General features: G+C 38.0%; 1 pseudogene; it reads right to left on the bottom strand.

Annotated features, from left to right (window-relative positions):
* Positions 1-1384: 1384 nt before the first annotated feature.
* On the bottom strand, positions 1385-2899 carry Btbd10-ps2 (BTB domain containing 10, pseudogene 2; annotated as a pseudogene).
* Between the last annotated feature and the right edge of the window lie 24477 nt (positions 2900-27376).

Raw genomic sequence — 27376 nt, 5'->3', positions numbered from 1 at the left:
TAATTTGTTTGTAAATATTGATTTTACTTTTTTTGAAGACATTCACCACAATGAAAACACACACAATTAATTAACAATAGTGAAAATAAAAACATTCTGATGTAAACTTCTTTTTTTTTCTTTAGACTATGTATTTTCAGGTAAGCTTATAGTAATTGCATCAACCCTTTTATATGAATTGGCTTTCTGTGAGAACTTTAAGGATTATTATACAAGCCAACATAATGTCTATGAAATATGCATTGAAACAGAGAACCTCTTGTTCTTGGCTTCTTAGGAGAATATTGATGTGAAACATCTTATTTTGGATTTTGAATGATCCTGAGAATGATTTTGATCATTTTTATAATTTATGTCTGAATATGTATGGAAAGTTATTGCTTTCTTTCCCATATGGATAATAACCTGTGGTGCTGTAGTTATTTGCAAATTTGGGTAATGCCTTTGAGAATATATGTAAGTATCCTTAAGAAAGATGAGTTCAGATTTCAGTAAATTCTTTTTGTTCTTTGCATAATTTCTATTTCAAAGTTACACATTCTGCATGTGATTGTCTGAAAAGGAGCTATCACTTAAGTCCAGTGACTCAGACAGTTCCAGGTGTTTGGAAGATGAGGCATTTTCTTTTCAAGTTGCCTTTGATGCAACTGCTGGAATATAATCACCCAAGATTGCTGCTTTAATTCCTGTCAGTCAATGCAAGGTTTGTTTTGTTGTTACTTATATTTCCAAGGTAATACATTAATTGAAAGATGTCAATGGAGCGTAGGTTGGGAGAGGTCATATAACTCTTGCTCTTTGAAATCTCATATCCAAGAGATCTCTAGAGATGCCTCTTCCTTTCTCCTCATGGTCAGAGGTTTTAGAGCCAAATGAGTGTTTCTTACTACATTTTTTTTGGTCAGAAACATTAAAACAATGACATTTTAGTTTGATGGAAAACTGGAGTTTACAATCATTTAGTAAATGAAGAGCAAACAGTCCATTTTCCCATCCCATAACTCTTAAGGAAAAAAATCATTAGTAAATAAATATATGAACAGATTAGGGATAAGGCAGAGGAACAGTAAACCACCTCTTGACCTTCACCCTCCCTGCATGTGACTCACTCTTAAAAGGGCTGCAGGGCTCTGGAGATGAGTGAACCAACACGGTAAGCATCAAATTTCATCCCAATTGTTTAAATAAACCCAAGATAAATACGTTTGTGCTTGTTGTGGACCAACTATACATCCTGTGCTGAGGGGCACTCGGATAGAAGCACGCGTGTTACGCTGGGCACCACAGCTCTAAAACGGCTTCAGCAGCTCCGTTTAACCATTTAACCACCATCTATAAGTGCAACTCTGTAATATTCTGCATCTTACCTGGGGCATGATGAGGATCATCCACATCCCAGCACTGGATTCTGTGCTCCAGGATCGAGGACATTGTTGCCCGAGGCGGGGTAGCTGGGAAGGCTATTGCAGCTCATCCTCCTGGGGAGTGGGGTGCATGACTACCAGCTGGTCCTGGGGAACGTCTGCAGCAGCTGCTGCCAGCTTGGTGATAGATTTACTCTTTACTCACTGGAAGTCTACGTGCTGACTCTTTCCTTCCTCCTTCTCCCAGGAAATTCAAATGAAGGGTCTTAGGACATAGTTGCAAATGACTTCTGGATGGCCCGCTGGCCTTTACTTTTTCTTTGTAGGTAGGGTAGCCTTCTATTCCCAATCTAATCTTCTTAAAACCCCTCTCCTTCAAAACTGATTTGGCCACGTCTCTGTTTTCAATGTATTTGAAAAAAAATCTATCTAATTTTGCGCCGTAAATAACCTGTGAATATCCCTCTCCCATCTGGGGTAGATACCTCTCATCTCAATCTACTACATCATCATCTGTAAGCACTACGATATGGCACTCTCGTTCCCCACTCTGAGCACTTGCTGCCATGAGAGGGAGGATCATTTCTTCCAGATAAAATTCAAATTGTCTACGAGCACCATCATTTGATAACTTGATCATAATTTGAGATCTCTACATTTAATTGTGCTGTATTCAAAAGAGATACAAAGATAATTGCATGCTTCTCTCAGTTCAGGAATAGATATGCCATCAGGACAGCGGATGATTCCTGTCTTATAGTAATCCAAAATAGCTTGAAACACAGTAGAATCAATTTCCTCTGCCACCTCATATTCTTCCTTCTCACGGGGACATGTGAAATTATGTTCCCGACCAGATCCAAACATCCTGCCCAACAGTGTATTTGGCTAGGCAGTAAAAATGGACGGGTCCACAATGAATCTGGTGTTATCCACTATCAGGGTCACTCGCTCAGATGTCCTCACACTCCGAGCCCCTTCTTTTGCATTCTCATACACAAAGACCATCTCCCCAGACGTCTTATAGCTTCCATCTGAGCTTGACTGACTGCTGTTCCGGTTACTGTTCCCAGCGCTGCTTACGGAGCCATTTCGGGATGCTCTTTGAGGACTGCTTGGACGAGACGAACTATGGTCTTTTTCTTGTTCAATATGATGCTGCCTTGTTGGTGAAGTCACATTTTGAATACAAGGAATGAGCTGAGACTCTGCTCTCTCATGAGATGAATCTCATGATCTGTCACTTGACCTTCATCTATCTCTTGATCTCTCATGCCCCCCACTAACATGCAGACTCATTTTGGTGTGGTCGACTCCCCCTTAGCATTACGTGAGGCAGTGCTTGAATGTTTATAAAGTTTACGAGGTTTACTACTGCAATTTCTGATTCCGATTCTCTGGACCATAGGAGTTACTGTCAGAGATGAGGCCATCCTGCCATCCCACTTCAAGTTTCCTCACTCTACTGCTCTGAAAAACACACACGTAGCACCCATAATCCAGTTAGAAATGTAGGTGCTCCATTTTCTTCCCCCTCACAGAGATCTAGCCTGCTAATAAAAACCGCCCTATTGTGATGCACCTTTTTAGTGTTGTTGCTGTGACCTAAAGTTGACAGGAAGGGGGGGGGGGGGGCTCTGGGTTACTCTGCCCTATCCACCCCTGAGATGTCCACGGAGAGTTGAGGAGAAGAGCTAGAAGAGCGCAAGCCACTCTGCTTCCCCTGCTCACTCAACTGGTGCTAGGTGTGAGGCTACTCCAGTGCCTGAGTCTACCAGAGGTTCCTTAGGCAGGTTGCCCGCCGGTTCCCTCCTTACCGCATGTTTAATGACCTTCGGTTTTCCTTTTCTTTCTCTGGATACATTCGTTTCTCTCCCAATATGAAAGAAATAATATTGGTTCATAGTAGTTGTTGTGAGGGCTGGGGATAGGACCCTTGAGTCTGCCAGGGTATTGGTGTCTATCTAATTCCTCGCATAATACTGTTGCCTCTGATTTAAACTGCATATGCTATCAGGATTAATATACTTGAAATAATATTTTAAAGATACTCTTCTTCTGTAGTTTTTCATGTCTTTTGCCATTAATAAATCATATTATCTCGGCTGTTTATTTGTGTTGCATTTTTAATTCATATTTTTATTCATTACTTGGGAATTGTAGACAATGTATTTTGGCTATATCACCCCCCCCAACTCCTCCCAGACCTGCTTCCACCTCCCTACTCTCCCAATTTCTTGTCTTTTAGGTTTTCTAGAGCCCATCCTGTTCAGTTTGTGCTGCTCAGTTTCTGTTCCATTTAAGCTCTGTTCCACAAGATGAAAAGGTCATAGACCCTGGGGGAGAGACTACTATTATTATTTTGCTAAATGAACACAGTATTAAACAAGCCTCCAGTGATGTAGTGCTGTTGATAGATTTCCCAACCCTCATCAGAAATTTCTTCTTGCAGTACATGGTAACATAATGACTCATAACTGGTCAAAATTCAGAGAATAAGAGATCCTGGAGTGCTTAACACCAAAGATACATGTGTATTATCGCAAGACCCTGGAATCATGGAGGAAGATGGGGTGAAAAAAACTGCAAGAACCAGGGTTTCTAGATGACTAGAAGGAAACAGTGTGATGCTACCACAATGGGGCAGCTGCACCCATGAACCCTGATTGTCTTCTATCTGAAGCTTTTATTTACCTGTTTGTATTTTAAGAACATTTGAATTGACATCCCTTGATGCAGGCTTTAAAACTGAATTATCACTACTATACAAAACCTAACCTATCTTCTCTAACCATTAGAAAAAGTGTAACTTTACAGTTTATGCAAATTATTCCATCTAATCAGAAGTTATAATATCAGATCATGTGCTAGTTAATGTTTAATATAGTGGGAAAATGTTCAGTTTTATTTTGTGTTTGCCATAAAAAAAAGCAAAGACATAAAAAGGTAATAATGTATAAGATTTGAGCTTTACAATGACCCTGAGAAAGAATTCTAATCACTCCTTTAATATGTAAAAAAACCTCATTTTAATAAAACTTTTATAAGATAATTTTGTTCATCGGCTGCAAGAATTTGTTAAGCCTACAAAATGAACTACAATATCTACAGAGTGTTTTTGTGCTTGATGTGTTATCTTTAGCTAAAATTTTTGAAGTCATTCTTAGAGATTTTCTTTTTATTACAAAGAAACAATAATCAAGCTGTGTATTCCCCCAAGAGCAATCGCTATTTGCATGGGAAGTAATCTGATGCTGCCTGAAGCCTCATTTTTCAAGATACATATATTTATTGGAATAAATAATTAAATTCCAATACAGGAAAATTCTTCCAACTTGTTTTGTGCATAAATGTGGGGAAGGAGAAATTTAATTTTGCATCTCTATGTAAAGTTATTGCACTGGAATATTTTTATTGATTTGATTTGGAAGCAGCTACAATCAGGGACTGCCATTTAAATCATATTTGACTTATTAATAACACTAGATTGCTTTCCTTGTGTATTCTCTACATAGCACATTTTTAATAAGCATCTAACCCTCTCCCCTCTCTTTTGTCTTGGAAGAAGCCACATGAACATGCTTAAAATACACCATGTTATTTTGAATTTCACAATCATGGAGTTGTAGAAACCCTGCTTAATTTGGGAGCATTACTCTTTTCCACAAGGTTGTTCTGTGTCTCATCCCAAACAACCCAGTTCAAATGAAAACACTCTAAGCTGTGCTATCCAACCCTGTAAACAATTTATTTTTATTTCTTTAAATGATTTTTATTGAATATTTTGTGTATTTACAATTCAAATGTTATCCCCTTTCTCCCCTGTCCCATTCGCCCTTCCCATTCCTCAGCTTCTATGAAGATGCTTCCACTCCCACCTCAACACCCTGGCATTCTCCTACACTGGGGAAACAAGCCTTCACAGGACCAAGGGCTTCTCCTCCTATTGATGCTGGACAATGCCATCCTCTGCTTCATATGCAGCTGGAGCCATGGGTTCCTCCATGTGTACTCTTTGGTTGGTGATTTAGTCCCTGGGAGCTGTGGGGAGTCTGGGTGGTTGATATTGTTGTTCTTCCTATTGGGAACCCCTTCAGCAAATTCAGTCCTTTCTCTAATTCCTTCATTGGGATCCCTGTGCCCAGGTCAATGGTTAGTTGCAAACATCTTCATGTGCATCAATAAGGCTCTGGTAGAGCCTCTCATTAGACATCTATATCAGGCTCCTATCAGCAAGCACTTATTGGCATCCATAATAGTGACAGGGTTTGGTGACTGTATATGGGATGGATCCCCAGCAAGGGCAGCCTTTGGATGACTTTTCCTCCAGTCCCTATTCCACTCTTTGTCCCTGTATTTCCTCCTATGTGTATTTTGTTCCCCCTTCCAAGAAGTACTGAAGCATCTACATTTTGGTCTTCCTTCTTCTTGAGCTTCATATGGTCTGTGATTTGTTTCTTGAATATTCTGAGCTTTTAGGCTAATAGCTACTTAACAGTGAGTGCATGCCATGTGTGTGTTTTTTGGTGACTGGATTACCTTACTCAGGATGATATTTTCTAGTTCCATCCATTTGCCTAAGAATTTCATGCAGTCATTGTTTTTAATAGCTGAGTAGTACTCCATTGTGGAAATGTACCATATTTTCTGTATCCATTCCTCTGGTTAAGGACATCTGGTTTCTTTCCAGCTTCTGGCTATTATAAATAAGGCTGCTATGAAGATAGTGGAGCATGCGCCTTTGTTATATGTTGGAGCATATTTTGGGTATATACACAGGAGTGATATAGTTGGGTCCTCAGGTAGTACTATATCCAATTTTCTGAGCAACCCCCAGACTGATTTTCAGAGTGGTTATACCAGCTTACAATCCCACCAACAATGGAGGAGGGTTCCTATTTCTCCACATCCTCGCCAGTGATCATAGCTATTCTGACTGCTGTGAGGTGGAATCTCAGGGTTGTTTTGATTTGAATTTCCCTGGTGACTAAGGATGTTGAACATTTCTTTAGGAGCTTCTCGCCATTCAATATTCCTCAGTTGAGAATTCTTTGTTTAGCTCTGTACCCCATTTTTAGTAGGATTATTTGATTCTCTGGAGTCTACCTTCTTCTGTTCTTTGGATATATTGGATATTAACCCTCTATTGGATCTAGGATTGCTAAAGATCTTTCGCCAATCTGTTGGTTGCTGTTTTGTCCTATCAACAGTGTTCTATGCCTTACTGAAGCTTTGAAATTTTATGAGGTTTCATTTGTCTATTGTTGATCTTAGAGCATAAGAACATTGGTGTTCTGTGCACAAAATTTTCCCCCGTGCCCATGTGTTTGATGTTCTTCCTCACTTTTTTTCTATTAGTTTGAGCGTATCTGGTTTTATGTGGAGGTCCTTGCTCTACTTGGATTAAGCTTTGTACAGGGCCATAATAATGGGTCAATTTGCATTCTTCTACATGCTAATCTCCAGTTGAACTAGCACCATTTGTTTAAAATGCTGTCTTTTTTTTTTTTAACCACTGGATGGTTTTAGCTCCTTTGTCAAAGATCAAGTGACCATAGGTGTGTGGGTTCATTCCTGGGTCTTCAATTCTATTCCACTGTTCTACCTGCCTGTCTCTGTACCAATACCATACAGTTTTCATCACTATATTCTGTAATACAGCTTGAGGTCAGGGATGGTGATTCCCCCAGAAGTTCTTTTATTGTTGAGAATAGTTTTGGCTATCCTGAGTTTTGTGTTATTCCAAATGAATTTGAAAATTACTCTAACTCTATAAAGAATTGAGTTGGAATTTTGATGGGGATTGCATTTTTTCTTTTTACCTTCTTAGAACAAATTACATCTGGCACTTTCAAATAAGCCCTGTTGATGGGAATGATTTCTGTGATAGACTCCTGGTATGGACAGCAGAGTTTCTATGTTGAAGGATTTTTTTGTAAGTGCTTTATTTTACAAAGATTTTATTAAATAAATGGCCCATTTTCTCAGACTTCACTGTATCCATGTAATTGCAGTAACTGATATCAAGGCTTACTAGCCTTATATCTTAGGAAGACACTGCATACTGTAAGATTTAGTAAAAACATACTAACTAATCAATTTAATACTTGTAAGTATGGAAAGAGAGTATAGTGCATGCTAAAGTTTTAAAACATTAAGTTGGAAGCAGATTAAATGGAAGATCCCCTCTGGGTATCATGGTTCCCTTAGTTTAAAAATACTTTTCAAATACAAGTAATGATTGGGAACATTCTATAAAAGTTTATTTACACACACACACACACACACACACACACACACACACACACACACACACTCAAAATCAGAGGTTCTTTGGAGATGTATTTTGCCTTGTAATTCCAGTTCCTGGTTGATTCAGTTAAAGAATTTACAAGCCCTTGCCATGTGTAGTTAGCCTTCCATAGACAAATTTGTATGTAAACTATAGGCTCAATTTTTTTATAAATAGAAAAGTAGTCAAAAATTTCATAAATTCATATCCACAGGCTGGCATGAATATTTTGAAGTAATATAAATCGACATAAACACAGAGTGAGTGTAGTCTTTTAACTTTTAGCTCTGAAATCATGGTCACTATTGAGCACTTATGAAAACATCCAAGATTTCTCTAGCTAAAACCTTTCACATAATGACCAAAATGAATTCGTGAATACATAGAACCTATTATTATTTTTTAAATAATCATCATAGATTCACATATACTCTTTATAGAAAAGTTAATGTGATTTTTAGAATTTTGCACAGTAAGTTTCATACTCACATGAGCTGTCAATGTATATCAAATGATATTTGAAAACACAAATATTTATTGTAACCTGATTCTTACCTTACTGACCCAATAAATATTCTGACAGTAGATATACTGAGAAAATTCAAACAGTTTCCATATATCAAACAATACTGTGGAAAACACTGAAGTGGATTGTCCATAGCTCATCACAATTCTTAATATTGTATTTCAGTCATCTGAGATAGATATATTTCTTTGCAGAACTATAAACCTTGAATATTTCATTTTCTACTCTCTTCCAATGTATACTGTACAGTGCAATTTATTTTAAGAAATGTGTGAGATGTGTTAAAATGTAAATTTTAGGCTTTTTGTGAGGCCCTTGAATCTTTAAGCATCACTTGAGTCTTTTGAGCTAAAAGACCTATAAAACACACACACACACACACACACACACACACACACACACACACACACACAACTCCTTACTATCTAAAAATGAGACTAGGATTTGCAAATAAAATCAACTAAAAACAGATCTCAGAAATTACAGTTGAGACTAAAGCGGGTGCCTGAGCTTAGAGACAGCAGATTCAAACCTCTAAGAGTCTCCATAGATAGAGACTAAACAGACATCCTGCAAGTCTTTTGTTTGTTAGTAATGGCTATATGTAGTAAAATGTTGACACATTTCTGTGAAGATGGTTGATGCAGAATGTGCCTCCTTTTCTCACAAATGATAGTTACTTCCCATTTAAATTCAACACACACACACACACACACACACACACACACACACACACACACACACACACACCACACACAGAACTGTATTTGAAACCATGGAAGTAAGTCGGAGGCTTTTTCACAAGGCCCTTGTCAGAGAATCACATAAATTATGATATACAGATATGTACATAATAACACTGAGAAAAGAAGCCATAAATTTGAATGAGAACAATGTGGGAGAATAATGTGAGAGGGTTCAGGGGAAATGATATGAATAAAGAAGAACATATATTAAAAACATATTAGGAGCTAGAGAGATGCTTCAGTGGTTAAGAGCATCTTCCTGAGGTCCTGAGTCCAATTACCAACAACCACGTGGTGGATCACAACCATCTGCAGTGAGATTTGGTGTCCTCTTCTGGTGTGCAGGCAAAATCATATATATATATATAAAAAATATATATATATTTTTTAGTCCTCCCCAAAGACTTAATGGCTCCTGCATCCTAGGTATAAACCTGAACTTGAATGATTATAATATAAATAGTATTATCCAGCTAATTTCAGTTATTTATTTGATTATGCACAGCTAATTGGAAGATTTCTTACTGAAAAGTATGAGTTACTTTTCTCATTGCTGTACAAAGAAACCTGACAAAAGCAACTTAAGAAAGGGTTAATTTGGCTCTCAGTTTGAAGCTACAGTCATTTACTGTGAGGAATGTCTGGCGGTATGAGTGTGAGACAACTAGACACATTTTATCAACAGCGAGGAAACAGTGAGCCTCTTTCATAGTTGTCCTGAAGTGTATTTTGTTCTATCTGCAAGAATCACTTACGAAAAGGCAGTTACATGTAAATTAATTGATCCAGCAACCATACGCAGAAAATAATAAAGTTATCCACCAAATGTTGTTATTTTATTTATTACTTTTAGATACCTGTTTGTTTTCTGAGAAGAGATACAAAGAATGGATATGGATTTCAGTAGGAAAGGAAATAGAGAAGATCTTGGAGGAGATGTTAGAGGGGAAACTAATCAGAATATATTGTATCAAAAATCTATTTTCAATAAAAGAAAGACAAAGAAATTCTAACTGCGCAGGTCTGCTGGTCTCTGATAGCATCAGGATTAAATCCATTTTCATGGTGTTGAGGTTTCATTATTTCTATATTTAAGAGACTTTAAAACATTTTAGAGTCTGAGGAAACCATAGAACGCTTCTAAGGAATGTGATAAATGCAGTCAGTGATTTGTCCAAAGCCTAGTACTTCCCTCCTCGCCACCTCTAATCCTGCCCAGCACATAATTACTATCCTTCAGTCTACATAGAAAGTGTTAGTCCTGGTATCATAGTTTAACTAAAACCTCTGAATTATTACTGAATACTCAGAGAATTCTGACATGTATCACAAATGAGGCTAGGAAATTGTCTGTAAGGAAGATCACAAATCTTTGATGTTCAATGTAATTTTCAGTCCTACACAAAGAAACTGAGATGCCCCGCAGGTAGTGTGAAACTCATACCTGAGAGACTTGGAGAAAGGTAACAAGGTTAACTCCAGGTCTAAGCTATACCACACGAGGCTCTAAATCAAGTTTAGGAAGCTTAGCTCCTTCTCCAGTGTTGTGATTCACTATCATTTCTGCTGCATAACAATGCCTGTGCCCTCCCTCATATGGCAGATAAGGCATACTCATGGATGGTTTCTACCTCTCAAGATAATTATTCTAGAAATAATCACATATTGAAAGAGATTTGAACAGCGTGGCATGGCGTGCTTACTTTTCACAAGTATCTAATATGTCAAGGTGAATGGCTATGATTTGTAACCTGGAAGAGTTGGCACATTTCTAAAGTAGTCAGGATGAATTATAAAAATATATGAAACCCATCCTTATGAAAGAGCAGCAATTGAAGTGATTGTATTCATTACTTTCATTATTTCACACCTTTGAGTATGGAAAACACCAAGATATTTATTATTTTTAATTTGAATAAAATATATAATTTCAGAAATAAAGGAGGTGACAAGTGATGCCAATATATTTAAATGATAATTTTGTCTTCTGGTTATGTGTATAAGACCATAGAAACCATGGTTAAAGTTGATAACAGAATTCAGGGAAAAAATACACAGTCAATGATGGAGATGAGCTACACCAGTTCTTTTATGCTCGGTGGAAACATTCAGTTCACTTTAATTTATAATGTGCTTAGATTCCTTCGTATTCTCTGTGAATTTTTTTGGAAAGCTAAAATATTCTTGCTTATATATGTACTACATGATTGTATCAACCAGAATAATCTTAATTAGTAAAAATATGTTCATCGTTATTCTAGTAAAAGGTAACAAACTAACTTTGATTATTTGACCTGAATGTTTTCTCATGGCACATTTTTAAAGGATCAGGGTCTTGAGGGATGGTACAGTAAGATTATCTAAATGTTCTCTTTTCTCTCAGAAAGAAATTCATTATAATTTCTATTACTTTTACTTGAATTACCTTCCTTGAGTAATTGCAAAAAGATAGATAGATAGATAGATAGATAGATAGATAGATAGATAGATAGATAGATAGATAGATGATCTCAAAATAAGGCTAACAGAAAGCATAGGAAATTAAACGAATTTGGGATCAGGACAGGAGCTCAAACCACTTCAGAAAAAGCCTCAACATCCTTCTTCCATTTTGTACTGTGTGTTGTATGAAGCAACTTTCTCAGCACTGCTGATTAGAAAAAAAATCAATGGAAAAGTCATGAAGGTGTTCTAAAACCAATGGTGCCAAACATTTAGCCAGTATTTAATTCTTTTCTTTTTCTAAAATTTTATTTAATTTTTTTTTACACTCCAGATTTTATTCCCCTCCCAGACCACCCTCTGACAGTCTCTTTGAGGATGTTGCCACACCTCCCACTTGCTACCCCACCAGACCTATCACCCTCCAGTCTCTAGAGTGTAAGGTACATTTTCTCTAACTGAACCCAGATGTGGCAGTCTGCTGTGTATGTGTTGGGGGCTTCTTAATAGCTGTTGTATTCTGCCTGGTTAGTGATCCAGTGTCTGGGAGAACTCAGGGGTCCAGGTTAGTTGAGACTGCTGGTCCTATTACAGGATTGCCCTCCTCCCTAGCTTCTTCGAGTTTTGCCCTAATTCAACCACAGGAGTCAGCAGCTTCTGTCCATTGGTTGGGTGCACATATCTGCATCTGACTCTTTCAGCTGCTTGTTGGGCCTTTCAGAGGGCAGTCATGATAGATCCCTTTGGGGCCTCGCCTTGAGCTGGATCTCACTTTGGGCCTGCTGTTGGACCTCTTTTTCCTCAGGATCTTCTTCATTTTTGTCCCTGTAGTTCTTTCAGACAGGAAAAGTTATGGGTGAGAGTTTTTTACTGTGAGATGGCAACCCCCTCTCTCACTTGATACCCTGTCTTTCTGCTGGAGGTGGGCTATACAAGTTCCCTCTCCCCACTTTAGGGCACTTAATTTAAGGTGCCTCCCTTTGAGTCCTGACAGTCTCTCAACTCCCAGGTCTCTGTTATCTTCTGGAAGGTCCCAACCCCCACCCCAACACACACACACACACACACACACACACACACACACACACACACACACACACACACACCCTACCTCCTGAGGTTGCCTGTTTCCATTCTTTCTGCTGGCCCGCAGGACTTCAGTCCTTTCCTCTGACCCAGTACCTGATAACATTTCCCTCTTCTTCTCCCTGTCCCTTTTCCCACCCAGACCCCTTTCTACCTTCCCCCGTCCTGTGATTGCTTTCTTCTCCCTCCCAAGTGGGATTGAGGTGTCCTTACTTGGGTTCTTCAGCTTGTTTTGGGTTCTGTGGATGGTATCCTGGGTATTCTGTACATTTTTAGCTAATATCCACTTATTAGAGAGTATATACCATGCATGTCCTTTTGGGTGTCAGTTACCTCACTCAGGATGATATTTTCTAGTTACATCCATTTGCCTTCAAAACTCAGGCTGTCCTTGTTTTTAATAGCTGAGTAGAATTCCATTGTGTAGATGAACCACAGTTTCTGTATATGATCTTCTGTAGTGGTACATCTGGGTTGTGTCCAGCTTCTCGCTCTCACAAACAAAGCCACTACGAACACAGTGAAATATGTGCCCCTGCGGCCTGGTATACTTTGAGTATATTTCCAAGAGTGTATAGCTGGGTCTTCAGGTAGATCTATTTTCAGTTTTCTGAGGAGACTACAGATTGATTTCCTGAGTGGTTGTATCAGTTTGCAATCCTGCAAGCAATGGAGGAGTGTTCCTCTTTCTGCACATTCTCACCAATATTTGATGTCACCTGAGGTTTTGATCTTAGCCATTCTTATTGGTGTAAGGTGTAATCTTGGGTTTTGATTTGCATTTCTCTGCTCACCAAGGACTTTGAACATTTCTTTAGGTGCTTCTCAGCCATTTGAGATTCCTCTGTTGTGAATACTCTGTTTAGTTCTATACCCCATGTTTTGATTGCTTTTTTTATTTGATGTTAGATTCTTGAGTGTTTTATATATTTTGAATATTAGCCCTCTATCAGATATTGGGGTTGAAGATTGTTTTTCCCAGTCTATAGGATTCCAATTTGTCTTATTGACTATGTCCTTTGCCTTACAGAGGCTTTCCTGTTTCATGAGGTCCCATTTATCAATTCTTGATCTCAGAGCATGAGCCATTGGAGATTTGTTTAAGAAATTTCCCCCTTGCCAATGAGTTCAAGGATTAGACTGAATGTATCTGGTTTTATGTTGAGGTTCTTGATCCTCTTGGACTTGAACTTTGTGCAGGGTGACAAATATGGGTCTGTTTTCATTTTTCTGCATACAAAGAGCCAGTTAGACAAACACCATTTATGGAAGATGCTTGCTTTTCCCCCCACTGTATATTTTTGGCTTATTTGTCAAAGATCAAATGTCTGTAAAGTATAAAGTTTTATTTCTGGATCTTCAATTCTACTCCATTGATCAACCTGCCTGTCTCTGTACCAATACCATGCAGTTTTTAATCACTATTGCTCTGCAGTAGAGCTTGAGGTCCCCCAAGCAGCTCTATTTTATTAAGTATTGTTTTTGTTGTTCTGGGTTTTTTGCCTTTTCTGATGAATTTGAGAATTGCTCGTCCCATGTCTTTGAAGAGTTGTGTTGGGAATTTTATTGGGATTGTGTTGAATCTGTAGATTGCCTCTGGTAGGATGGCCATTTTTACTATGTTAATTCTGCCAATCCATGAGGATGGGATACCTCTTCATTTTCTGAGGTCTTCTTTGATTTTTTTTTGAGTGACTTGAACTTATTGTCATACAGATCTTTCACTTGTTTGGTGAGAGTTTCCCCAACATATTTTATATTATCTATGGCTATTGTGAAGGGAGTTGTTTCCCTAATTTTTTTCTTAGCCTGTTCATCATTTGTATGAAGGAGGCTACTGATTTATTTGAGTTAATTTTATATCAGCCACTTTGTTAATATTGTTTATCAGATGTAGAAGTTCTCTGGTAGGAATTTTGGGGTTGCTTATGTATACTATCCTATCATCTACATATAGTGTTACCTTTGTTTCTTCTTTGCCAATTTGAATCCCTTTGATCTCTTTTTGTTGTCTTATTGTTCTAGCTAGCACTTCAAGTACTATATTGAATAGATATGGGGAAACTGGGCATCCTTGTCTTGTCCCTGATTTTTGTGGGGTTGCTTCAAGTGTCTCTCCATTTGATTTGATATTGGCTGTTGGTTTGCAGTAAATTGCTTTACTTATGTTTTAGGCATGGGCCTTGAATTCCTGATCTCTCCAATATTGAAGGGGTGTTGTATTGTGTCAAATGCTTTTTCTGCATTTAAGGAGTTGATCATGTGGTTTTGGCTCTAAGTTTGTTTATATAGTGGATTACATTAATGGATTTTCCTATATAGAACTAACCTTGCATCTCTTGAATGAAGCCAACTTGACCATGGTGAATAATGGTTTTGTTGTGTTCTTCAATTTGGTTTGCAAGAATTTAATTGAGTATTTTAAAATCAGTATTCATAAGCAAAAATGTTCTAAAGTTCTCTTTTTTGTTTTGTCCTTGTGTGATTTAGGTATTAGAATAATTGTGGCTTCTTTGAATGAATTAGGTGTATTATTTCTTTGTCTATTTTATGGAATAGTTTGAGGAATATTGGTATTAGGTCTTTAACTGGTAGAATTCTGCAGTAAAGCTGTCTGGTTCTGGGCATTTTGTGGTTGGAATGTTTTTAATGATTTCTTCTATTTCTTTAGGGGATATAGGCCTATATAGATAGTTTACTTGCTCTTGATTTAACTCTAGTATGTGGTATCTGTCTAGAACCATCCATTGCATCTAGATTTTTCAGTATTGTTGAGTATAGGCTCTTGTAGGATCTGATGGTTTTTTTTCTTTGAATTACCTCCATTTCTGTTGTTATAGCTCCCTTTTCATTTCTGATTTTGTTAATTTTGATACTGCCTCTGTGCCCTTTTGTTAGTTTGGCTACAGGTGTATCTATCTTGTTTTGTTAATTATTTGTATAGTTTTCTTTGTTTCTACTTGGTTGATTTCAGCCCTGAGTTTGATTATTTTCTGCCTTTTACTCCTCTTGGGTCTGTTTGATTCTTTTTGTTCTAGAGCTCTCAGATGTGTGTTGCTAGTGTAAGATCTCTCCAGTTTCTTTACCCAGGCACTTAGTGCTATGAATTTTCTTCTTAGCACTGCTTTTATTGTGTCCATAAGTTTGGGTATGTTGTGTCAACATCTTCATTGAATTACAGAAAGCCTTTAATTTCTTTATTTCTTCCCTGACCAAGTTATTATTGAGTAGAGCATTGTTCAGTTTCCATGTGTATGTGGGGTTTTTGGTGTTTTTGTTGTTATTGAAGACCAGCCTTAACACAAAGCAATCTGGATGCATGGAATTATTTCAATCTTCTTGTATAGGTTGAAGTTTGTCTTGTGACCAATTATATAGCTGATTTTGGAGAAGGAACCATGAGGTGCTGAGAAGACGGTGTATTCTTTTGTTTTAGGGTGAAATGTTCTGTAGATATTAAATCCATTTGGTTCATAATCTCTATTAGTTTCACTGTGTCTCTGTTTAGTTTCTGTTTCAATGACCTGTTCCTTACTGAGTGGGTGTTGAGGTCTCCCACTATTTTTGTGTGGGGTTCAATGTGTGTTTTGTGCTTTAATAAAGTTTCTTTTATGAATTGGGGTGCCCTTGCATTTGGGGCATAGATGTTCAGAATTGGGACTTTCTCTTGTTAAATGCTTTGTTTGATGAGTGTAAAGTGTTCTTCCTCATCTTGCTTGATAACTTTTGTTTGAAAGTCTATTTGATTAGATATTATGATGCAATCCCAGCTTGTTTCCTGGGACGATTTGCTTGGTAGACCTTTTTTTCACCCTTTTACTCTGAAGTAGTGTCTGTCTTTGTTATTGAGGTTTGCTTCTTATATGCAACAACATGCTGGATCTTGATTACATATCCAGTCTGTTAGCTTATGTCTTTTTTTTTCATCTTTATTAAACTGGATATTTCTTATTTACATTTTGATTGTTATTCCCTTTCCCAGTTTTTGAGCCGACATCCCCCTAACCCCTCCCCATCCCCTTCTCTATGGGTGTTCCCCTCCCCATCCTCCCCCATTACTGCCCTTCCCCCAACAATCACATTCACTGGGGTTCAGTCTTGGCAGGACCGAGGGCTTCCCCTTCCACTGGTGCCCTTACTAAGTTATTCATTGCTACCTATGAGGTTGGAGCCCAGGGTCAGTCCATGTATAGTCTTTGGGTAGCGGCTTAGTCCCTGGAAGCTCTGGTTGGTTGGCATTGTTGTTCATATGGGGTCACAATGTCTTTTTATAGATGAATTGAATCCATTAATATTGAGAGGTATTAAAGACAAATAACTTAGTTCCTGTTACATTTGTTTTTGTAGGTGGCTTTACGTGCATGTGGTTCTCTCCTTTTGGCTTTGTTGTGAGATGATTAACATCCTGTCTTTTTTGGTGTAGGTACTTTCCTTGTGTTGGAATTTTCCTTCTAGAATCCTTTGTAGGACTGGATTGGTAGATAGATACTGTTTGAATTTGGTTTTGTGATGGAATATTTTGGTTTTTCCATCTATGTTGATGGAGTTTGCTGGGTTTAGTAGCCTGGGATGGCATTTGTGTTCTCTTAAGGTCTGCCTGACCTCTGACCAGGCTCTTCTGGCTTTTATAGTCTCTGTTGAGAAGTCTGGTATAATTCCAATAGGTCTTTCTTTATATTTTACTTAACCTTTTTCCCTTTCTGCTTTTAATATTCTTTCTTTGTATTGTGCATTTGGTGTTTTGATTATTATATGATGAGAGGATTTTGGTTTTTTTGATCCCAATTGTTTGGTGTTCTATAGACTTTGTGTACCTTTATGGCCATCTCTTTCTTTAGGTTGGGGAGGTTTTCTTCTATGATTTTGTTGAAGATGTTTTCAGGTGATTTGATCTTAGAATCTTAGTTCTCCTCTATTCTGTTATTCTTAGGTTAGGTCTTTTCATTGTGTCCTGAATTTCCTGGATGTTTTCAGTTAGAAGTTTTTTTTTATGTTTTGAATTTTCTTTGACAGTTGTGTTAATCTCTTCCATGGTATCTTCTACACTTGAGATTCTTCTATCTCCTGTATTCTGCTTGTGATGCTTACATTTATAATTCCTGACTTTTTTCTAGGTTTTCCATTTCCAAGTTTGCCCCTCCATTTGTGTTTTCTTCATTGTCTCTTCTTCTACTTTTAGGTCTTGGGTCACTTTATATAATTCCTTCACCTGTTTGATGGTGTTTTCCTGTCTTTCTCTAAGGCATTTATTTGTTTCCTCTTGAAGGTCTTCTACTTGTTTACCAGTATTTTCTTGTATTTCTTTCAGTGAGTTATTTCTATCCTCTTTAAAGGACTCTATTATCTTCATGAGATAGGATTTTAGGTAAGATTATTGTGATTTACTGGTGTTTTGGTGTATTTAGGTCTTGCTGTGTTGAGGGAACTGGGTTCTGATGATGCCCATATATATTGGCTTCTGTTGCTTGTGGTCTTGTGCTTGCCTCTTGCCATCTGGGTATGTCTGATATTTGTTGGTCTGTGTGACTCTGGAGACTGCCTCTTTTGTCCCTGGTTGCTTCAGGTCTCCTGGTAGGCCTGTGACCCTTCCTATAGTAGACCTTCTGTGGAGGCCTTCTGACTGTGGGGTCTTCAGAGGGGCAGAGAAGCTGCTAATCTGTTGTCCTGGCTTCAGCAGCTCTCCTGGGAGGCCTTTAGACTGTTGGGTCTTCATAGGAGTGGTCAGCTATTGTCCTGTGTGAAGCTATTCTCCAGAGAGTCCTATGGATTTTTGTTTCTATGTCCCTATGTGCAGTAGAACTCCAGGGAAGCTTTCAGTCTGTTGAGTTCTCAACAAACTGAAAGTCCTTCATGTGGCAGAGCTCCTGAGAGGTCTTTAGTCTGTGGTGTGGGATTCCCAGTTGCCTTGTGTACAGAGGAACTCCTAGGATGCCTTCAAGCTATGGTGTCTTTAGGGGAGCAGACAAGCTGGCGATCAGTTGTCTAGTTGCCCTGTGTGCAATGGGTCTCCTGGAATGCCTCAGGTTGTGGTGTCTTCAGGGGAGCAGAGTAGCTAGCAGTTTGATCCAGCAGAAAGCACCAGACAGAAGGGGAGTGGAATCCGGGGGCAAGATTTTTATGGGTGATGAGTCCAGTGTCCCATGGACTCTGAGAAGTAGCTGTGAGACTTACAAGAGTGTCCTTAGTAGATGCCCTGAATACAGAGGATCCAATACTTTTTTTCTTATGAAAATTTAAACAAAGAAATTTTAAAATTATGTAGTAACCTTAATTGGGAATTAATTTTTAGTAGTATGAATCAAAGTCTTCCCTAAGTTAGTACTTTAAGAAAAAAAAGTCACTATTGTCTCATACTTCTTATGGATCAGGACATTAGAAGGAAGAGTTACTAGTGGGGTTTACCAGCCAGCATAGACAAAATGATGAAGCCCAGGTTCAATAAGACACCATGTCTCATGAGACTAGGGGAGCACTAGGGAAAGACTTAAGTTATTTACCAGTGGCCTTTCATACATGCACAAAGTGTGCACAGCACACAGACCTAAACACATATTACACACACACACACACACACACACACACACACACACACACACACAAGTCAGGGAAATGTTTATAATGGGCAGTGGCCCTTATTTTAATTAACCAGGGTGGAATTTAACAGTTAAAAATGAAGATACATAGCAGTTCACACAGTCAAAAGAGAAGTCACATTATAAACACTAATCACATTCAGAGAATGTCTCTCTGTATATATTTCTATCTAAATCAAGGAGATAGGCATTACTGTATATTCTAGTTACAAGGAAGATTCCATAAAAACTATCCATGACCTTTTATAACATTTTAGGAGAAATGAAAACAAAGGAATTAACATAATTGCTTCTGCTACCAATAACTTCTAATTAGTATGATGTAGAATCCCTTATTGCTTGTTTTGTTACTTATTTTAATTGTGTGCATTAATCATACACATTATTTTGATTCATCATGATGCTTTCATAAATGTATATAATACATTTTGATATTTGTGTCCGCTTACTCTCTCTTTTCCTCTGTTCTTCTCCCACTAAAGTCATCCCTTTCCTAAATAACGACATTTCCATTTCCTTTTTTACTCTTGTATTATATTTATTTACTGATTTGCATGTGCACATGCATGCATGTGTGGGTGCACACATGGACACACATGCATCCCGTGTGTGTATGTGGAGTTCAACTTGGTAGAAGCATTTTCCTTTTCTATAACATGACTTTCAAGATTCTGCAACAGTGGTCATGTTTGGTGGCAAGTTCCTACCTGCATTTGCGGATTCAACCCACAACCCTTTTGTGCTTTCATCTCCCTTTCCTTCTACAGATCTGTGCATGAGTCAAGCCATACAGTGTTTGTCCTTCTGAATCTGGCTTACTTCTTCTAACAAAACAATAACCAGTTCTTTCCATTTTCCTACAAAGCAAATATTTCATTTTTCCTCCTAGTCAAATGAAGAGATAATCACATCGTTGATCGTATGACATTTTGAACAAAGGTTTAACCATGGCTTTTTTTTTTTGGTTCTTTTTTTCGGAGCTGGGGACCGAACCCAGGGCCTTGCGCTTCCTAGGCAAGCGCTCTACCACTGAGCTAAATCCCCAACCCCTTAACCATGGCTTTAATTAGAGCAAAGCAATGCTTTCACCGTGGGACCCAGGCAGCGGAGTATAGCTCTGGAAATGTTCCTTGATGAGAGGGGATGGTGAGGATAGAATATATCATTTGGAAACTTAGATGAAGATTAAAATGAAGAGAAGGTTAGGTAGAAACCTTAACTGAGTGTTAAGGTTTAGCAGTATGAAACAAAGCCTTCCCAAAGTTAGTACTTTAAAAAAATACTATTATCTCATAATTCTTGTGGGCCAGGACATTAGAAGGAAACACTGTGGCTAGCTGGCTTGTGCACTCAGTAAGAGTTGAAATTCTGTAGAGGGGCCACTTCTCAGGAGGGAGGTTACATTCTCATGAAGGTTTGATAAAGACAAAAACTTGTCTATTTCTAAGTCACATGACAGGCAGCTCTTTGCAGCAGATCTTTTTATGTGAGCTTCTTCATGAGTCTCATGGAGATATTTCAAAGCACAGGGACTGGATTTTACCAAAGTAATTGTTAAGAAGAATAACAAGGCAGAAACTGCTATATAGACACTTAGATGTGGCCTACCCTAACATAACTCTTTTAATATTTCAGTATGAAATATTATTATCTCCAAGTCATACTCAGGGGCTGAAAATGAACTTCACCTACTGAAAGGAGATACAGCAATGAATTTATGAACACATATCAAAAGCCCTGAAGCTGTTACCTGTGCAGAAAGTCAACATTCTCTGACTATAATCCACTTACCAGAGTCCGAATTATGCATTCGTAGTTTTTCAGTATCTACATTATGTATAACAAATGTAAAGATGAATGATATTCTGCACAATGGTGGGTTGATGCTTCACAGTTATCTCTAACCCCAGTTCTGGAGTATCTGATACCCTTTCTGGTCTACATTGGCATCCACACACATGTGCACACATACACATACATACTTAAAACAAAAGAATAATAAAGATTTTTAATTAAAAATGTTGAACTCCTTATATTTGCTTCACTTAGCACATTTAGTCACATGATTCAGGGACCATTTTTGCTTCGACAAACAACGTGTATATGAAGGTACTTACTGATGTTTCTCCGATGAAAGAGCATTGAAGAAGCATCGGGTTTGTGATTGTGAGGTAAATTGGAGAAGTATGCCAAGGAGAAAATACTAGGCAAAGTAATTAGACCCAAGGCAGCAAGACAACAACTCAGAGAACTGGAGGAGACTCGTTAGTGAGAAATGGGGAGCCAGCAAACCAGACTGGAGAGCTTGAACGGGTCAACACATACATAGCTTTGTAAACTAGACAAAGGTTTTATATTCATCCTGCAGAATCTCCTCCGAAAATAGCTTTTAGCGAAAGTGCCTATAGTCAGATCTTCATGAATAATAAAACTCAGCTTCCCTTTCTCCTGTTTACCTATGTATTTGTTCTGTGGTCTTGGAGTGTTTAATATGCAGAGCCAACACTCTTATATTTCAGTGGCAGGCACAAGAGGCTATACAGCCCATATTGTTCATAGATTTTAGTGGAATGATTTAGGTCTAATCACACTGACATATGAACTTGTTATTTCAACTAAATGTCAGTGTAGATTGGAATGCTAATTCGTTTAAGCAGACATGTGTCAATGTCACCCCAAAACAAAGTACCTCTGTTACGGTGCCAACAACAACTGTTAAAACAAGCAAAACAATAGCTATAATTTCAAATCTGCTTCAGAATAAAAATTCTTTGGCAGATGTTTATTTGTCTGAGGTGTTGGAAATATGTCAATTGGCTGAATGTCACTTTACTCAAACAGACAAATAGAAAACTGTGTGATGAAGTATTAGAATTCTGTCCCCAGAGTATTATTTGTGTTACAGTAATGACTAAATTCCCATAAAAATTTGCATAGACATATGTTCTAAATGACATCTCTTTGGAAAAAAATGAAAAGTTTCCAATAGAAATAAATCAAGAAATGGAATGTCTTTGTGGCTTATTGTTGAATTTTAAAATGCAATCCTAGCAGTCACTCAAAGTCACGAGGTTTTAGGTCTGTGGAGAACTTTAAAGACAATTCAATCTCATATTTATTTTGAAGAAGTAGAAATCGAAACCTAGCGATATAGAATGCCTCAATCAAGGCCAAGAAGTTTATAACACACAAGCAATAAGCTCTGAATTCTGACTCCACCCATCAGGTTTTTACCTATCCTGGGGTTGTTTTACTGCCTGCATGTATAGCAGTCAGTGTAGTAGGCTCATTTCAAGGGACGGGTTGCTATTTCAGCTGGGATGGTTTAGCTGCAACGTCCTTTAAAATAAAATGATGGCAACGAGGCATTTTCCACTAGCGATGCAGTCACTGAAGCAGGACTGCTAATCCACAGTTTACAAGGGTCAATGTCAATTAGAATCAGGCCAATTTTCAATATGACACGTTTCATCCAGTGCCAAACAGAAAGCAAATTGATAATGCTAAGCAGGCATGCCCATTTTACAGGCATCTGATTTAATTAAATCAGGGTGCAGAAGCCGTGAGGCCTTTACTTAAATGAGAGATTTTGAATCTCCCTACCTTCATTCACTGGTGCTTCAAACTGTTTCCTAATGCTTTCCTGTCTCATGCTTCCCAGTGGTACTTGCTCGAGGAGTGACTGTCTTCTGTCACAGCTCAAATTCATCTGATTCACTGTAATTATAACGACAACTATTTTACCATGAATCAATTGACCACCTAGGAGCCGGGTGGATGTGGTTACTATTAATTGTGAATAGTGGAAGGTAGCTCAAGCTGGAATAAGCAATAACCTTGAGCTAGCGTAATTAGAAGAGTGTCCCGCGCCATTTATAGATCTGTGAAAAGCTGTGCATCGGTAGATGACATGTATCTTTATAATACAAAGTAAGAATTCAGAGAATTTATAGGAGCACACAATGGTTTCCTGAACATCACATGTACAATATTAGGTACTAACTATGTTTACTGTAGAATGGATGCCTCGTTACTTTCACAACATAACATAGTCCTCCAACATGAAAACGGCATGCATAACTAAGAGAAATACTCTAAAAGAAAATTAACTTTCTAGTTCTACAGAAAGAAGGACTATAGTTTATAAAGCGCTTTTAGGCATATAAGAATATGGTCCATCCTAAAAATGTCACTGTATGATAGGATAGAGGTGACAGCTAGAGGCCCAGAGATACATAGGTGTCATGCACATCAATAAGTTTGATCTATTGCACAGTTTAAAACAGCAATTGTTTAACCAGAGTGTGTTTTATAAAACAAACCACTCCTCTCTAATGTAGTGGAAGTAAATGGGAGTAAGATTAAGAAAATATAGAATAAAGTACTCCAAAGGCATCATAATTAGCAAAAGATAGAAACAATTTACATAGCCATTAATAGATGCAATGATTTGAATGTCTATTAATAGATATATGTAAGAACAAAATAGTACATATTCACACAATGGGATAGTATTTAATATAATTTAAAAAGGAATGGTCTTCTCACGCATGTTACTACATGGAGAAACTTTTGGGCTATTTTGCTTGCTGAAATAACTGAACACACACAAACACACACACACACACACACACACACACACACACACACACACCACACAAAGACAAAAGACATGGTTCCATGTGCAACAGATATATGGAATGCTAAGCTCACATCTTTAGAAATTACATATTCCCAAAGCCTGAAGGGTGGAAGGATGTGACTTGATATTGACTGAGTGCAGAGTTCAAGCACCTGGAAAATTCTTCAGAAAGGTGACAAGGATACATTCAAAGTGAGAGAAATTTCTGAAACATTACTGAACTGTATACATAAAATGGTTAAATGTAAAAATTTGAGGTAAGTTTTTGCTACCGTAGCAATACATGTAAAGAAATTTTAAGATCTGTTTACTCTACTTCACATTAAAAGATAGGTCTCCAACAATAAAAGAATAAAGAAAATATGTAGATACACAGTGGAACCTTTATAGATATAAAGAAATATAAGCTTATGATATTTGCTGGATTCTGCTGGAGATAGCCATAGTAAGCAAATTAAGTCAGTTTCAGAAGGACAATGTTGTCTACTAAAAAATTCTTTGTGTTTCCCAGATCCTTTATAGATGCATAAAACCAGATATGTATTTAAGATAAGAAAGTAGGAGCAAAATTTGGGAATTTGCTAGATGGGACGCAGATGAGGCTGGGGAGGCAGGAACTAACTGAATGGAGGGCAGGCGAAGCTGGGGAGGGTAAGGGCAGTAAAAAGGGATAAGATCAGTATACAGTAATACTTGAATACAAATTTCAAAAAGTTACTGAAATTTTAATAAAGGCTTTGTAATCCTGGGAAGTGTTAAAACATAGCATGACTGCTGGTGGTTTGAACATGACACGTCTTCAATAGGCCTATGTGTTTGAACACTTGTCCCCAGCTTCTGGTAATGTTTTAGAAGGTAATAGAGTTCTTCGGCGGTAGAGACTTGTTGAAGGAACCAAGTCTCTTGGGCCCAACCCCACATCCTATCTGTTATCAGCTTTCTGGATAAGAACATAATGTGACCAGTCACCCTATACCCCTACCACCATGCCTTGCTCCCTATGATGAACTATATCCCCTGTTTAGAGCTAAGATTAGAATACATTACTTTTTTCTTAAATTGATTCTTGTTTGGTATTCATCTATCAAAGACAAAATACGATGGTTTCACTTGATCTTTGCTGTTTCAATCTTCCATCGAAGTTCTTCAATTTAGCCTTTTTTTGGGGGGTGACATAGTGTGTAGTTTTTCTTGAACCATTTTTTACTTGGCTGACTACCATTGCCCGTTAGTTGTATGACCTGTGAAGGTTAATAACATTGCTAGTGGCTCCAATCATTGCTATTAACATGTCACTGAATTAAGTCTCAAAGAGAAGTCTTAATCCGTATTAGCCTGACTGCATATTCGTCCCTGTTCAGAGCTACTTTCATAGGCTCTGCCCTTCTTTATCCATGACTCTATGCTTATTCCATTTCAGAACGTTTGTCAATATTTCTCACTGCAGTTAGATTGATTAAAGGGGGACTTTGAATTGTACATGCCAGAAATCTTCTGTACCTCCTTGATTAGGGTTGTTTTATCTTTAAGCAAATATTTTTTGGGCACATTCACCTTTAAATTATTGAAATGATGTTAATAGTAGAGATAGGGATTTAACTCACTAGTAGAATGCTTTTCTACTATGCAAAGATTCTGGATTTGATCTTTCAGTACCTAGCATAGTATGAGCATTTACATAGACTGTCAGAGAGACAGATACACACACACACACACACACACACACACACACACACACAAACAAACACACATCATTAGGTCACATTACATCACATTTGGACCTTGGAACTCAAAATTCATCAAAATATATTTGAGAGCTCAAGGCATATAGTATGATAAGCACTTTTTAAAAATTTTAACCTGACTCTGCATTTGACCTCATTTTTCTCACATTGTGTGCTGCAGCAGAAGTTGAAGGGGCATAGGAAAGGTTGTACTGTTTTAAACATTCAATGTCCCAATTCCTTGTGAGTATCCCACTCTTTCTTGGCAACTGCTCACAGATTATATATCTTTTTTATTCCTTGAGGTATTTACTATGCACTCCCAGTTACTAATCTCACACATATATGGATTTATGGGTTCTTTGTATAGTAAAGAGAACCCAACTCCCATTTAAGAAACTCCAATTTTAAGGCTGTTTTATATTCAGACAAGGCTTGAACTAGTCTGAGAAAACATATAATTCATCTGAGTTCCATGTCGTTCATGAATACAAATCATCTTCTCCATGGATGTGAATCAGTTTAAAACGTACACTTCTGATTCCCAAGTGATTCCCTTGATTGATCCAACGATACTATGGGAAATGCTCGCTGGCATATTCACGTAAATAAATTCCATTAAATAAATTTAGTTTTTAAATGATGTTACCAAAATAGAGCTTTGTTTTGAGTGAAGTTCCTTTTTATTTTGCATGTATATAATCTATGGATAACTTCTATGTCTTCTGATTCTCATGACAGTAGCTAAAGGCAAGATGACCTCAGCTACGATGGCACAGACTGTGACTAAACAATCTTGGCAGTATTTCCTACCTCAAAGGTGGTGTTCTCTCTTGCTAATTTCATCTGCTCAATAGCATTGGCTGATAAAAGTTTACCCAAGACAGAGTTCATAACCATTGTTACCACCAATTTATCCTTTATTCTTAAATATTGTCGTAGTGAAAAAAATTTAAATCCAAAATGCTTTTAGATACCCCCATTTTGCGTATGAGTGTGACTGTGTAAATGTGTGTATGTGGATGTGTGCAAACATGTGTGTGTGCGTGTGTGTGTGTGTGTGTGAGAGAGAGAGAGAGACAGGGAGAGACAGAGAGAGACAGAGAGACAGAGAGACAGACAGAGAGAGCTGGCTTCATGCATTTTAATCAGAAATACACAGGTAAGTTGTAAGTGGACTATATACACATTCTCAATTTGTTTAATACTTGGTCTTATAGAAAATTTGACATTTTATACCTTCCTTCCCTTTTTATTTCTATTGGCTATTTTATTTATTTCCATTTCAAATATTGTCTCCCTTCCCAGTCTCCTCTTTGCCCATCCTAACCCCCTCCACTTTGCCTCTAAGAGGGTGTTCCTCCATCCACCCACCAACTCCCTTCTCATCTCTCTAGCATCCTCTATGCTAGGACACTAATCCTCCACAGGACCAAGGGTCTCTCCTCCCATTGATGCCGTATAAGGCAATCCTCTGCTACATATGTAGCTGGAGCCATAAATTCATCCATGCATACTTCTTGGTTGGTAGTTTATTTCCTGGGTGCTCCGGAGCTTTTGGCTAGTTGATATTGTTGTTCTTCCTATGGTGTTGCAATCCCCTTCAGCTCCTTCAGTCCTTCCCCTAATTCTCCCTTTGGGGTCCCTGGGCTCTGTCTGATGGTTGGCTGCATCTATATTTGTATTAGTCAGGTGCTGGGAGAGCCTATTAGGGGACATCTATTCCAGGCTTCTGTCAGCAAGCATGTTTTGGCATCAGCATTAGAGTCTGGGTTTGGTGTCTGTATATGGGATGGATCCCTAGGTGGGGCAGTCTCTGGATGGCTTTTCCTTCAGTCTCTGCTCCATGTTTTTGTCCCTGTGTTTCTTTAGACAGGTACAATTCTTGGTTAAAAATTTTCATATGTGAGTGTGGCCTCATCCCTCAACTGGAGGCCTTGCCTACCTAATAGAGGTGGTCT

Source organism: Rattus norvegicus, chromosome 5, assembly GCF_021556685.1.
Source record: "Rattus norvegicus strain SHRSP/BbbUtx chromosome 5, alternate assembly SHRSP_T2T, whole genome shotgun sequence".
In the NCBI taxonomy this organism is placed as follows: Eukaryota; Metazoa; Chordata; class Mammalia; order Rodentia; family Muridae; genus Rattus; species Rattus norvegicus.
Note: the sequence above shows the minus strand (reverse complement) of the source record. Positions and strands in the feature narration are given on the sequence as shown.